Source organism: Patella vulgata, chromosome 2 (assembly GCF_932274485.2).
Source record: "Patella vulgata chromosome 2, xgPatVulg1.2, whole genome shotgun sequence".
NCBI lineage: Eukaryota > Metazoa > Mollusca > Gastropoda > Patellidae > Patella > Patella vulgata.
In genome coordinates this window covers 53,140,100-53,155,645 of record NC_065880.2, presented here as the reverse complement: position 1 = coordinate 53,155,645, position 15,546 = coordinate 53,140,100, and positions in this window count along the sequence as shown.

Here is a 15,546-nt window from a genome sequence, read left to right as displayed (position 1 = left end):
ATTTGTAAATAATACCTTAGAAAATTTCCGGATTATATACATTTTAGACACGATTACCGCGTCAAGTAGTCGATAAGATGTTTCAATTAGACTTACTATTTGTAGATAACTTTGCCCATAATGACATACAATTACGTCAATTGTAAAGGAAGTGTATAGGCAGTGACGGATTTACCATTGTGCTTAGGTGTGCCTAAGCACAGGGACACGTTGTCGGTGGGGGTGGGGGCATCATTCTTCCAAATAATTCAAAATTCTGCCTAAAACTTGTTGAAAATAATGATTGATCGAATGTAGCATAATATTTTAACTAGGCTACTCCTAAATTTTCTGGGCGTGTATGCTGGACTGCGTGTAGACATGTCGGGCTTACCTCCTTCAGGGCCCAAATTAAGGGGCCTCATACTAGAACAAGAGTTCATTTGTCCTAAACCCGGCACTGTATATAGGTTATCTACATGTAATTAATTTCTTTTTAATGGTTCGTTGCTTGCAGTTCTCTAATTAGTCACGTTATTTTTAGATCATTATATTAGTTATCGCATTTTAAAATTTATTTAGGTCTACTTAAGACCTAAGAGAAAATTGTTTCTACATTTGTTTAGGTTACACATTTATTAATTCATCTCAGCTATAAGACAAAATAATCATGGCTAAGACCATGAACGTTATGTTGTGTTCACAATATACTGGAAAATCAAACTTCCAAAACATTTTAGCTGGGGAATGAAGAAAATTGTACTGAAACACCGCAAAATTCGCCCCTGCATTGCACAGCATATAACCGTAAGTGTAATATTCTAAATAAATAGTTCTAAAAATTATGTCTTTGAATAATGACTTTTTATCATCGGGTTGTTATAATTTCGAAATAACGCCCGCCATCCCAGGGCAATGATTACGCTTGATTCTCGTACATTAATTATTGACGGTCAACCGTCCACGTCATTCTACCTGTTTTGTCTAACCTGATTAATTTTAATAATTTGTTAATGTGATTGTCTATCCACTTAAAACCTACATTTATTTTATTAACATAACAATAACATAACCATTTCTTTTTCGCGCTTATATGTCTGTAAATTAACATTAACCTTTTTATAATATTATATTTAAAAAGGCCGTCTCGTATTTCTAGGCTAGTTATCTTTAATCCAATAAAAGTTGTATTTAGATTGATTCTTTTTTTTTACTGTAATTACGATAATATACTCTTGTTGGTTCTTGTTTTATAGTAATCAGTAGTCCAGATTGAATCGATTGTGTGTTCAGGGCCATAGTTGTAAATACACTACCTGGTTGTACGGTTTTACCTCTATTTTGGTTGGCGGTTGTCCAAAGAGAAAATACCATTTTCTGCCGAATCCATAGTTAAGATATTGGCAGGCGACGGGCCAAGATGTCAATGTGCTGTAGAAATACTAGATGACGATTTATGTGTTGGATGTGCTGACAGGTAGATTCGGGATTAAGACGAAGTATTGCTTATCTAACCAGCAACCAGTTAATTAAACACAAAAACCACCACGACCCTACAGTAATCGAAGTTAACCATCAAATATATCACTAGCGAATAGCTATTTATCTTCCCTTAACAGCCTTCCATGAATCACATCTGAAGGTGCGTGTCTTAATAATTACACGTTTCTTTTAAACTTCTAACGTTTAAAATATCAAGAATAAAGCTGTCTTTCCTTAAAAATAGATGGTGAAATCATCGCTTTTTTCCCCTATGGGTGAATGCAATTTCAGTTTCAAGAATTGGCACGAAACGCGTCTCATCCTTTAATAATTCTGATAAAAAGCTTTGTCAGCAAAACAAACCAATCGTAATAGGTATAAACAAAAACTTTTTCCTGGAAAAGATGATTGCATAAAATGTTCACGCCATTTTGTCCAAAGTTGCGTTTTTGTGTATTTCATATTATCATCTTTTGCTTAGGGATTCATGTTTATAAATTAGTAAAACGTAATTGCCTTAGATCTTAAATAAATGTTTGTCTAGCGTGATAAAGATATTATTCTCTGAAAACACAAATGATTACTATTTAGAATACGTATAGTAATGCAGAGGTCGGCAGTTATCGATCGAATTGGATCTTGGGATATATCTATATCGCAGGCCTGTGTGATAATAATGACCGCCACGTCACAACCTCATCAAACATCCAGTCCTCTTGCGTAAATATTATTCCTGTAATGTGTTGGGGATTGATCGAGAAGTTAATTTATTATTAACCATTCGATTAGTGGCTTACAATGTGAGTTATAAAAACACTAGGTTTATTGGTCATAAAAATAACTAATTATTTTATGCTAACAAATATAACGTCCATTTCCTAATATCAGTTTACAAACTAATATTCGTTGTCTTTGGTAAAATAAAACCTGAATTTCGTATAGAATCTATACCAGAAACTATTAACCTTACATAAATATACACGCCATTATTTATATTAATAATTTACAAAATGTACCTACATAAAGGTTAATATAAATCCTGATTTGTGAAATTGCTATCCATGTTATAACGGTGTATATACAGGCAATGTTAATGAGTATGTAATCATCATGGTATTTAACGGAATTAATTTTTATTTTAGTATTATTAATGCTTTTAATTTTGCGCGCATTTATTGGATAGTAACTGGGTTAATAGATCATGGTCACCTACTTTGGTATTGTTTACTGTTATGTTAGTACTTTGTAATGTATGTTGTCAAAGTATATCTACCAAAATAACAATACGATATAAGTTGAGGAACCCAAACAAACATGTATGTAAACAAAAGTAACGTCAGTACAACCATGTTGATTTCATTCTTCAGACATGATGAGATGAGTGCCCGAATTGCCTAGCAACGGCAATAATTGATGCACAATCATGTAGATATGCACAGAACGTGTACACATGTGAAACAGTAATTTATTTACTATTGTATCTATGTATATTAAATGCGCAGTATGCTATCATCGAATTATACAATATAAGATGCGCAATTTTAATTTCTAAAATTACCATTCCTATAACATAGGCGGACATAAAATGTCTGAGAAGTGTTTCGAACCCTTTTCATATTTTGCATGTGAATTGCCACCCTTTTTGGTATTTTATTTTCGGATTAAGTGAATATCGTGTTATACAGCACACTGCATGCGCTTGATTTGATAATACTTGTATATTTTTTGTCTCGTCCGCGTGTTTGGTTTCTGGGTTTCTGGTTGGATGTTATGCGTGGTGCGGTTCTTCTGGTAAGATGACCCCCTTTAGATTATAAAACCCATTTAATCACTCCAAAAATAGCCGTTGCGCTCATATTTAAAACAAATAAAATCTCTCCATTTTAGTTTTTCAAATCGAACTACCCACATATTCTTTAATTTTTATGGCTATAAACTTCAGATATATAGCCGAATGAAAAAAAGTTTTAAACGCAAAGTCTGTCGTACAGGAGATGAATACAGTATGTCAAACCTGACATTGTCGTTTGAAAATTTTGATTATAGTTGCTCTACCGAACACAGTTTGACCATTGCTTTCGTCTTTCCCTTTTTGTCGTCGCATAACCGTATTTGGATCAGTAACAAACATCTTTGACCGTATTTTTTTCTTTTTTTGGTGTGTGCAGACACATTTGCATTGACGAATTTGACTGCAGTTTCCACGTTAATAATGTTGTTTGAAACACAAAAGTTATCAGTTTAATTCTGCCAATATTAGCGCTCACAAAAACCTCCCAGTCGGAGGTCGTTATAAATCTATATAGTCCTAATGTATTTTCCATAAATTTTATCCGATATATTCAACTGTTTTTGCCACAGACAATTTGGAATTATTTTAACATGCAAATCTAGAACTCTAGAATTCCCTTAAATGATGGTTTGCCATAGATGTTGATAAAAACTTTAAGTCGATGAGCAAATACTGGAAATTGTCCTGATTGACTTTATCCCTGATTGTTAATTACATTAATCAAGGGAGAGAAAGTGATATCTTTATAAACTTTTAAAAACATTAATGGAGGAATGAGTGTGTTCATACTTTCTTCGATTCTCACACTATATACTTACCATCCTTAATGGAACCCTGCAATGGATCTATTAAACACCTTAATTTCCTTTTCTTGTGGAACTACTCCACTATAAAGTCTATATTTAAAACTATTACATTCGGGAAATTGTATAACACTGCACCCGAAATTCCTTCACTTTTTATCTCTTCGTTTTGATGAAACTAATTATGACCTATCAATTATAATCCATCCTTAAAATTCTAAATAATGTTTCTATCCCTTTAAAAAAGAAAATTTGAAGATAAGATTTGTAATAATTCAGCATGAGAATTTCAAGTAAATCACTGTTAAATAATGAATTATGTTTATAGGTAATAATAGGAAAATTCTCTTCTGAAATGCTGTTTATGTGGGACTATTACTTTCTTTCATTTTTTTTAAAAGTAAATTAAACCCTCCGAAATGTCACCCAATTTTGGAAATTTTCATACACGGGAATATTGGGTTAATGTAGATAATTTATGGATACAGAAATCATTTAATATTTTGTGACGGATAATTAATTAATTACCCAGTTTATTGAAATTGGGGGTTATTTTTAAAATGCAGACTTTGAAAAGGTTAGGGGTTTTGTGCTATATTTGAAATTTGGTCCTCTCGAGTTAAAACCCAATACAATCAGAAAAAGATGAGATTTTATGATTGTTCGGCCCATACCAATCATTTTTCAGGCAACCAGAGCAGGCGCATTTCTGATTGTTTTCGTCATTACCTTTTTTTTGACACTAAAAAACTTAGGCCTAGCTTATTAACATTTTCCCAAACGTTGTTCAAATTTTATTTTACGACTTATTACGTATCTACAGTGATTATCATGTTAGTTTTTTTTTTATAAAAGTAAAGTTTGTAAAATACCTATAAAATACACAGATTTTTATCAATTTTAATTTGAAAAAGTGTATTATTCATGTTTTTTTTTATTATTACTTTAAAGGCATATAATATGTTACGGAAAATTTGTATGCCTCGTATACCCGCCATATGTGGATTTGTCTTTCAGGCAATTAGTTAAATAATGAAATTTGAATCGACTAGCCTAGCTAGAAATATCTTGAACCGTTTTACACCTATGATACAAATTGATTTCTACCAAAATTATCTTTCACAAAAAATAATCTTTGGAGTTTTTTGTATTGTTACAATAAGAATAAAATGCGCAAAACTAAATCTATCTTTCGCTATGTTATTAATTTTTTTAAAAATTTTTAAAAAAAACGAGTACGCCTACAAATTCATGAAAATTAATTCTAAACAAAAATGTAATTGTAAGAACTCTGTTGATTTAAATGAATAACATGAAAATAAAACCGAAAATGCGCTTATCTAGATAAAATATGTGAATCGTTCTAGGGTGTTTTTTCGCCAAGTATGTTAAGAAACGTAAAGAAATGAAATATTTACCCAAAGTCATCATTTTGTAGAACTCCGCTTGAGTGAATTTCTTATCTCCGGAGATGTTGTACTAAAAGACGGGAAGATTCCCTTTTTGCTCCTTGCTTTCAAGATGGAGTCTCCGAGTATAAATATACATGCGGCCAGGCGGATTGTACACGCGGGTCCAACTCACAAAGCCGATTCCATCACACGAGATGGAGTAGATTTGCATTTGGAAAATTGTGCCTACGTTTTAATGCATTTTATTCAAAATTCTCCAAATCGCAGTTTGCAGTAAACGGCGCACGAGATGCAGGGCTTTATCAACTGCAGCTGCACAAAATTAAAAGTAAACGATTTTTCTGGGATTTGCTGCTCTACGTGTTGCAATGATGACGATAATGCGATTTTATGTACAATTAGGAACATGAATAATTAATTTCCACATGAAGATTGACGACGTCTGGTGTTAGTCACGTGGTTTTATAGTAAGTTGATAACTAAGTGTATTTAGAAAGTGTAAATATATTTAGTAGACATATATAACAAGTTATGATATATGTATGCCCAGGTGTTAGAAGAGAAAGAAAGCAAAAAACAAAATCAATCACAATGTCTTCCATGCTCCAAAATGATGATAAATCCGCTGCGTATTGGGGCTGAAACTTCCGTTGTACGCAAATATGGGTTCATGCAGAGATTTGTCAATACTGTTTTTGGAACTAGGTACCTTAACAATTTCCATCTGATAAGGTTGCATTATAATGTCAGCTCTTGGTGGTTGGTTTTCTTGCTGGGAGCTTTATCTCATTTTACTAGCAAGCGTAAACAAAGTGGGATAAATATTGAGATCTCCTGGTGAAAGTTTGGCACCTTGTCAAAGGTAGTAATACATTGGATACTATAAATTGTATTTTATACTACCAACTTTGGCAGCTACCCTGAGCACATGTGAATTGGGTATGATTTCCAATAATATGCAGACAGATCGCAGTTTAATAGCACTGGACCCTAAAAGTAAGGATCTGGACGGTTGATACCTATCTCGATAATAATCTGCACACCATTTCTAATTTTATTTGCCAAAAAAGAAGATTTCTACAAATTATTTGACAAAATATAAATAAATTATTAAACTAATGTTTCCATATAAAATCACTAATGAGACTGGTAGTTTAAAGTTCCCAAGAAGGTAACTTCGCTCAGAAAAACACCAACATTAACGGCATGTTTCAACATGCTCGAAGGTTGCTACTTTAAAAGTAGCGTCCTTTCTGCGTAATGCAAGGGTGAAACCTGGGTTAGGTCAAACTGACCCAGAAAATAAACATTACAATTATCTTCGAAATTTCGCCTCAAAAACTAGAAAAAAAACTATATGCATTGCCGCTATACCCTTATATCCATTTTACTCGAAAAATAAATTGAAAAATCGAATTATTTACCTGTATTTTGCGCCATTTCTACAGAGAAGTAAGGTATCCACACTACACGCCTAATCCGAACAAAGACTCATGGCTATTGCTTGACCACTGCAAACTAAATATCCCCTCAGGGCATCGCGGCCAAGCAGGCCAAGTCGGATGGACAAAGCACGCACTCTCACGCCAACTGAAAATGACGCTTAGTGGTCAGTTAATGGTCAAGTGTTACGTAATATCTAGACGTCGTAATGACGTAGTGGAGGTTTTTGGAGCATGTTGCTTCTATGACGTAACTTCCCATGATCGTGTTTTTGATGACTCCTGCCTAAAGGCTGGCTATTATCAGGGGTTAATCTGGTGTTTTATTCGACTTAACAAGGCGCATTTACATACTGATAGCAATAAATAATTTTTTTTATTGTTCTACTAATTACTATCCGGTATACTTGGAGTTTTAGTAGGGTTAAGCTCCACTTCAGCTTGCGGCCATGATGGTGTTAAATTTTGATCATGAACGCGTAGGGAGGGTTTAAGAGTTAATATCTTTTGGTGTCGAATCCTAAACTGATTTGATTCTCTTCTATCTGACAAGTAATCGGAGACATTGTTAACAGCAGCCACAGCTACAACATCTAAGCTTCTAGACAAGCATTTAAAAAGTTATAAAACTTCGTGTTGGTTCTCGGAAGGTCCCGGTGGTGGACGGAATAGTATTGGACAGTGTTTTTATAAATGTCGGATAGGTTTTGGGAGCTTATGAAAACGACAATACATTTTTAAAATTCGTTTAAAAGACATTTCCCTTTTTTCAAGAATTAACCTACGATAGACTTAAAAGAAGACTTGTGATTTTCGGAAGCCGGAAAGCTGTGGGGGTTACAGGCAAGACTTGAACGGGTCATTATCTGATTTCAAATTGAATTCAAAACCTCGGGCATATTGATCCGCCATATTTGAATCGCGTCAATGGAACTTAATGGTCATAGTGACCTTGTTCAGATGGTTGTAAACATCTTGTTGACCAGTGATCACGTCATAAATCTTCTAAACATATAACATCTTAGTTTTATATGGCTATGAACTCTAGTTCGATAGTCGGGGTTTGGCCTATATTTAGATTGGAAAGAGGCTGTACTTTATCAAACTCTTTAGTTTGATGTTAAATTTTATTATCATTAAATTGACTTACAGTAACCTAGGGTCATAGGAAAACTAGGTCTACTCCTGATAAGATGTGAGAAATAAAGTCAAATACAGCTACTCATGACTATAATCAATCAAGGAGCCTGAATGAGTTAAACGTCTTACTCTTCTGTTCCATCCAGGCTAATGAAGATAATATATTAAAATCCTCTAATTTTTTCAGTGATAACTGTAATATGAAGGTAATTGAAGTTTACGTTATTTTTATTACGTCTGTGTTATTACTGGGGGTGGGGGGTGTAAGAAGAAGAAAAACCAGTGCCCTTTATACAGACCTGCTTAAAATATGGGTAGCTAAACGAACATAATAACGAAATATTTTCTAAATATGCCAATTATATATACAGGGAATACAGCTGAGTGTTTGATGGTAAAATAAAAAGGTGGGTCGTTCGGCTCGGGGTACTTCCCGGTATCTGCTTGATAACTGCCGAGGAAATGTGTCTATAAATAGAGTCTAAATGACTTTAATGAAAGACAAAAATAACAGAATTCTGAAACGAGTTGTATTCAATGACCTAACTATCTAAAAATGAAACATCTCTATATCTTTCAGTCTAATTGGATCCAGAAAAACATGATTTGTTTTGGACCCAGAAATATCTTTCATGTTTTCTAGTGTGAGCTCCGAATGCATTGTAACACATATATCTTCAAAACATAATGCGAAATCATCTTTTCACAAGTTGGACATCCAGTTTTTGTACGGTTCAAATTTGTAACTTATCTTTAATACATCGATGAAAGTTTTGTCATCTCCCTATACGTCGTGATGGACTTTACCTTTCTTATGGCATCTAACATTTAATACATTCCCTGGAAACAGTCGACGGACTAATGCCACACTTCACTTTTTTTTTACATCGCATGTTTATAGTATAGTTCTTAAGCGACATAACATATATTTGAAAAATGAGAAATACAAGTTGCTTTTCCTCTCGTATATTTTTATTTTGATCTAATTTCGTATGATAATATACTATATATTTTTGTGGGTATTTAGCATTTTTTGCCACTTGTAATAATGGGAAAGACAGAAATTCCAGTATCCGTATATAGCCTGATGAAACTTAAATGGCTTTATCAATAATATGCAGGAAATAATTAGAATTATTGGAAGGGTAATAATTACAGAGATAAGGTCTATTATTGATTCCAAAACCATTTTTGCTTGAAATTCCTGTAATACGCCAAGGGTGTTATGAAAAGTCGAGTTCAAGTGTTTCCTTGGTAAATAGGGTTAAGAGATCTACAGATTTTAATGTGAAATGTTCTTAATCGTGTTCTATCGGAATAAACAGCAAACTATAAGAACTGTGGCCAGTTTATTATGACCATACAGCTCATTTAACATTATATACTCATAATTATAGACACTCTGATATTTGTCGGCTACCCACAATCAAATTTCATTAATTTCAAATCGATAATTTAATTTAATCTTAAAAGCCTTTATCTCGACAAATACAAAATGATGACATGAACATAATAATATGTTTAAATTATAACAATTAATTTAATTTTTTCTTTTGATAAGCTTTGAACAGATTCCGTTATACGCATATATAAGGTCAGTGAATTTTTATCTGTTTGAACTTCAATATGATATATTCAGTATCAAAAATCTTCCATCGTTTATGCAGAGTCTAAATAACACCTGCATATTTTGAAATACAGTCATTCGGTATCTCACCTGTTTTGAATACCTATATTTATATGTGTGTTTAACATGGTAGGCATACATTTTCATATGTAGATAAATTATAATTATATTTAACTGCATGGTAATTTCCTAGCTATATATGTCCAGCTCTTTTTAGGGTCAGTCAGAAATCTCTAGTCATTTATTATTCTGTTACATTTTAATAATGAACAAATAAAAATAATCTGCATAACAAAGAGGTAAACGGCAAACATTAACGTATATCTATAGTATATTATTATCGTAACAATGAAATATGCTAATTAGCATGTTCATTCACATGTCTGTAAAGATAAATTATGACAAATAAAATTTGCTAATAAAAGTTCACCGATTTGTACATCTGCCCTCTAATCTCTATACACCATAATGTTAATAACATTGTTATTAAAACCTCATTTTTACAGAATTTAAATAATAATTTATAAAATTACGGACACAATTAGTTTCTCTAATTTAAAGTAAACATTCCATATTTTCTTTTCAATATGGTCCTTTATGTTTAATGTAAATTGCCATCTTTTTATTATCATACTTGAGATTATTCTTCGCATTGTTAATGCCGAAATAAAACGTATACATTTTTAGTATATTTTAGTATATCGAAGGTCTATATTTCAAATCCTGTGTTATTTGGCAAAGAATTTTGCCAGAATAGCTTCGGGTAGCATAAGAATTATTTATATCAAAATCAGTCATTTTGGTTCTTTCTTGATTAGAAGTTAGAAATATATCTAATAAAGTAGCTGAATTACATTGAATGCTACATGCTTCACTGGTATGTGCTATTGTTTGAACCCGTCTTCACTAGTCCAGAACAGTTTGGACGTTAAACCCCGTTGCATTTCATATTCTTTGGACTTTTAAATAAATTAAATCTATGTTTTTCTGATGATATGCTTCTACGCCAGAATTTTTAACAGTCATGGGATTAACCTGCTGTGACTATTTTTTGATATTTGGGAAATTAGAGGATTAAAGGATTAATTTCAAACAGAGGTTTGGAAGTTCCCTTTGTTTGCATGGATAAAGGAACGATAGATCAAGTCCAATCTCTATGTGTTTATGTGAAACACACAGATGTTTAGCAACTTAATTCCATATAAAACAAAGATATTCATAGAAATTTGATCTTCACCAGAGTCCTTTAATTAACTTGTCATGTGTGTTTCTGTTCATTTATTTCGTTATAAAATGCGGGTTAAAGGGTTTATGTGGATTGATTTTTTTTCTTGGTTATATTTTGAAACATCTGTTTAAAATAATTTTCCAGGACTGTATATTTACTTATATCTTTCATACAAGTTTAAAATAATTTTAAGGAGTATTTATTTGTTAATTGTTCGATTGTTTATTTTGTGTTTTTGTATGTTTTAATTTTTCTTTTTTTGCGTCGTCATTATCGATTTAATTAATTAAACAAACATTATGCAAGAGCTAAATCTGCAGGTGTTTCTTTAGGTCTGAAATGTTACCATAATCAACACTCGATGGCATCGCTAGCCTGCGATTTTTATTGGATTAGGTTCCGATTTGCTGTTCGACTTCCATTCATAATTTAATCAAAAAATGGATAATCGAGACTATGTTTTTTTAATCTACCGACTTTAGTAATGATTATCGAGGCTAGGTCGAAAATTCAATCGCTAAAATCTCGGTTCAGAGTGGATCAATTTAACTGAAATATTCACCAAATTCCATTTACATTATCTAGTTTTTAACTATTATAGTGAGAACTGTCAGCTCTTTATCTAATCTCCCATAATGCATCTTTAATTAGTTTATGCAATTCCTTTCGATAATGGGCACTTTTAGATGGTTCTAGAAGCTACACATAGACCTGTTCTATATCCAATTCTTTAGTTTCACCATAAATTCGTATTAATTATACTTTTAGACATATCCGGTGTAAACATGGAACCGATTTTGGCATTACTAAATTTGTAACAACAAACTAGAAATGAATATCATTATCATAAAAAAAAACTACAAGACAAATAACAAGGAGTGAAAGATAAATGTGAAAGAAGTATTACATATGAAAGTGGCAGCCTACGTTATTCGTTTGTAAATGTGGAAGTGGCACGGTATTCGTAGTTAAATGTAAAAAGAATTACGGTACTTGTAGACCTATCTAATTGTATAAAGTGGTACGGTATTCGTTGTTAAATGGGGTTCTACTAATCAATGACAAGGACCGACAAGGATGTTTGATTTGTCAATAGCGGCCAAAGTATTGCTAAAAAGGACCGACAATGAAAGATGTTATAGATATGCACATTCTACACATCATATCCATAAATTAAATAAATTTCATAAAAAATTGTCAAAATTATGGATAATTGAAATATTTCCAAAAATTGTCCTAATTATCACCGACGAGCTCGTTCTGTGGTCAGCAGCGCCCAATGTATTGCAAAAGTGACCGACATGGAAGGATATGTTATATAGATATCCCAAATTTAAAAGATTTCATTTCTGTTACGTCTTTTTTGTATTCCTGATTGTTTTTCAAATTCGAGTGAAGTCTCTGTCACCACAGGCCTGGGACTGTACAGCGCAGTGGACGCTTACGGCTGGCCTCTGGATCAATTCACTTGATTTGATATTTGTTGCAATGTCTATTTTCTGTCTTGTCCGCGGGCTTATCTTGTAGATTTTTGTTTTGCGTGTAGTGCGGTCCTCCTGCACTTACTAATAAAGAATTGAAGAAATTATGTATGATTGAAATGTTGACATAAATGGTCTTGCTAACACACCTACAAGGTTTTTTTTCTTAGTTTGTCAATAACACATCTTTCCTTTTTGCAACACGATATTGAAAAACAAAAATGCTCTTGTCGGTGATTACTCCGATCGGTTAAATGTAAACGAGCTTCAGTATTTGTGGAATATTATAAAAGGGTTACGGCGATGTAAATGTAAAAGTGGCACGACATTCGTAAATAAATGTAAAACGAGATGCGGTACTCGTAGTTAAAATAATGTAAAATAGTTACGGTATTCGTAGTATAGTTAAATAAGTGACATGGTATTTGTATTGCTAAATGTAAAAGTGGCATGGTATTCTTAGATAAATGTAAAAGAGGTAAGGTATTCGTAGCTAGATATAAAAATGGGACATCTTTCGTAGTACGGCATTCCTAAATATAAAAGTGATGCAAAATTCGTAGCTAAATTTAAAAGAGACACTGAAATCGTACCCAAAAATAAAAGTAATACGTGATACGGTATTCGTAGCTAAATACAAAAGGAAAACAAAGAGATACGGTATTCGTATATAGCTAAATGTAAAAGGAAAACACAATGCAGCAGTTTTGTCGAAAAACTACTACAACTACCATGACTACAAACCCCATTTCATTTCACCACTGCTACTACTACTACTACTACTACTACTAGGGGTTTACGTCGGCGTCTACCTAGGAGGATATCGCAGATATGTTGGCTACTAAACCGATTTAGCTTTTATTGTACCATGTTTATCACTGTTTATCGCAGAAGTGAAAATGTGTGAGCTAGACAATGTTATCATATGCTTTTGAATGTAACCAGTATGGAAAACCAAACAGCTACTTATTTAGTGCTCTTAGTTCTTAGTTCTTAATTCATAGTCCTTAATTCTTATTTCTTCATTTGTTGTCATATTTCGACATTTGTACACTACAATAATTAACATCTGTATCAATATTATTGTATTACAAATCAGACATTTCTCATATCAGATCTGTAAAATGAATTTTTGTTTAACAATACAAAACAACGGAAATGCACGGCTGTTTTTATTAGAGGTAACCAGTGTATGTTAATAACAGGCCAATTGTCTACACATGAACATAAACAGTTCATATGGGCGGCTTATCTGACGTCCCCATTTCACTGTCAAATACACTGTCAAAAGTGAAAATGGACGTTTTTGATTTTTGTCTTAATAATCAGTAATTGCTCCACCAATCCTCAGTCATTCAGCAATTCGTCGTGGCATGCTCCTAATCAACCATCCAATCAAGATTTGGGCCAATCTGACCCACTCCTCTTGCAGTGCCACGGCCAATTCTTGCAGTGTTGTCCGTTGACGTCGACGAACACGTCTCCCGATCAAATTCAACGTAACACACTAAAGCAAAGACACGCTAAACAGTAAATCGTATGCAAGAACCGATAGAAATGCTACCATGGATAGATAAACCAGCACGCGGCAGTTTTCATCAACCACGTGTATGGCGCTATTGCGTGCAGCTCAGTGGTTCTGTTGGGGCGATAAGTTCTTCATCTGTGAACATGTCATCAAAGCATGTCAAGTGTCCATGACTATTCATCATATCACAACCTGCATAGGCATTTGCATTTCAATATCCCCTACGTTTTTTGAAGAGTATATTTTAATATAGAGATAAAATTTATTTAAAAAAACAAAAAAAATAGCCTACATTTACATTTCATCAGAGAAATACAACGAAAAACAAATCTCGAACAACAAATTTGCAAATACAAATCTCCAAATACAAATCTTGCAAAACATTTCTCTAAAAACATTTCTCCAAAAATATTTCTCCAAAAACATTTGTTGAAATTCATCAAGCCGGAACATTATGACGACGTGAACGGAAATCAAACTGGCATACAATGATAAGTCACCATACAATAATGGAGAATCGAGCAAGCATACAACAAGAAAAATCGGTCGATGACCGTGACTGTATAGTGAATCCACGTGCGTAGTATGGCTAATCGGGCCGGACCTTCGATCAAGAAAATAAAGAGCGAGAGAGAGAGAGAGAAAGAGAGAGAGAGAGAGAGAGAGAGAGGGGGGGTAACGTCCACTCGACACAAACTAGGTCATTTCGGGACTAACATATTGTTTAATTTTATTTCAATAATTCGCTTGCGCGTAGGAAACCGGAGGACCCAGAGAAACCCCACGAAGTAGTTAGTTAAATAATTAACCCGGGACCGCCCCTGTCATCGATATGCAATAGGCTACATACATTATGCAAGAGCTAAATCTGTCTATTGCAAGTCTTTCTTTAGGCCTGAAATGTTATCTACATTAATTAACCTATCCAGACCATAATCAACTCTAGATAGCATCGCTAGCATGCGATCTTTGGTGGATTAGGTACCGATTTACTGCATAACTTTATTCACGATTTAACGACTATATGGATAATCGAGACTATGGACTATGCTGTTTATCGTACTGGCTTTAGTAATGATGATCGAGGCTAGGCGGAAATTTCAATCGCTTAGTTCTCGGTTCATAGTGGATCGATTTGAATGGAATCTTTAGCAAATTACCTTGGCTTTACATTATCTAGTTTTTAACCATTATAGTTAGAACTGCCAACTCGTTATCGAATCTCCCCTAATTTATCTTTAATTCAAACCTCGTGTTTTTGTTTCCGCTGACCGCTTCTAAGTCGTAATAAGAAAGCTGGTAAGTGATTGAGTTGTGGTGGTTGTCAGAAAATTTGTTAGAAGAGAGAGAGAGACAGAGAGACAGACAGACAGAAAGAGAGCGAGAGAGAGAGAGAGAGAGGGGGGGGGGGGGTAACGTCCACTCGACACAAACAAGGCCATTTCGGGACTAGTACACGGTTCAACTTTATTTCAATAATTCGCTTGTGCGTAGGTGTCTTTAGCAGTCGGGGGGTAACCGGGGGACCCGGAGAAAATCCACGAGGTTGAACAGGCGACCCTACTCCTTTTCACGCCAGTTGACTCAATGACAGACCTTATGATACAGCGCGCACGCACTAACCATTCGGCC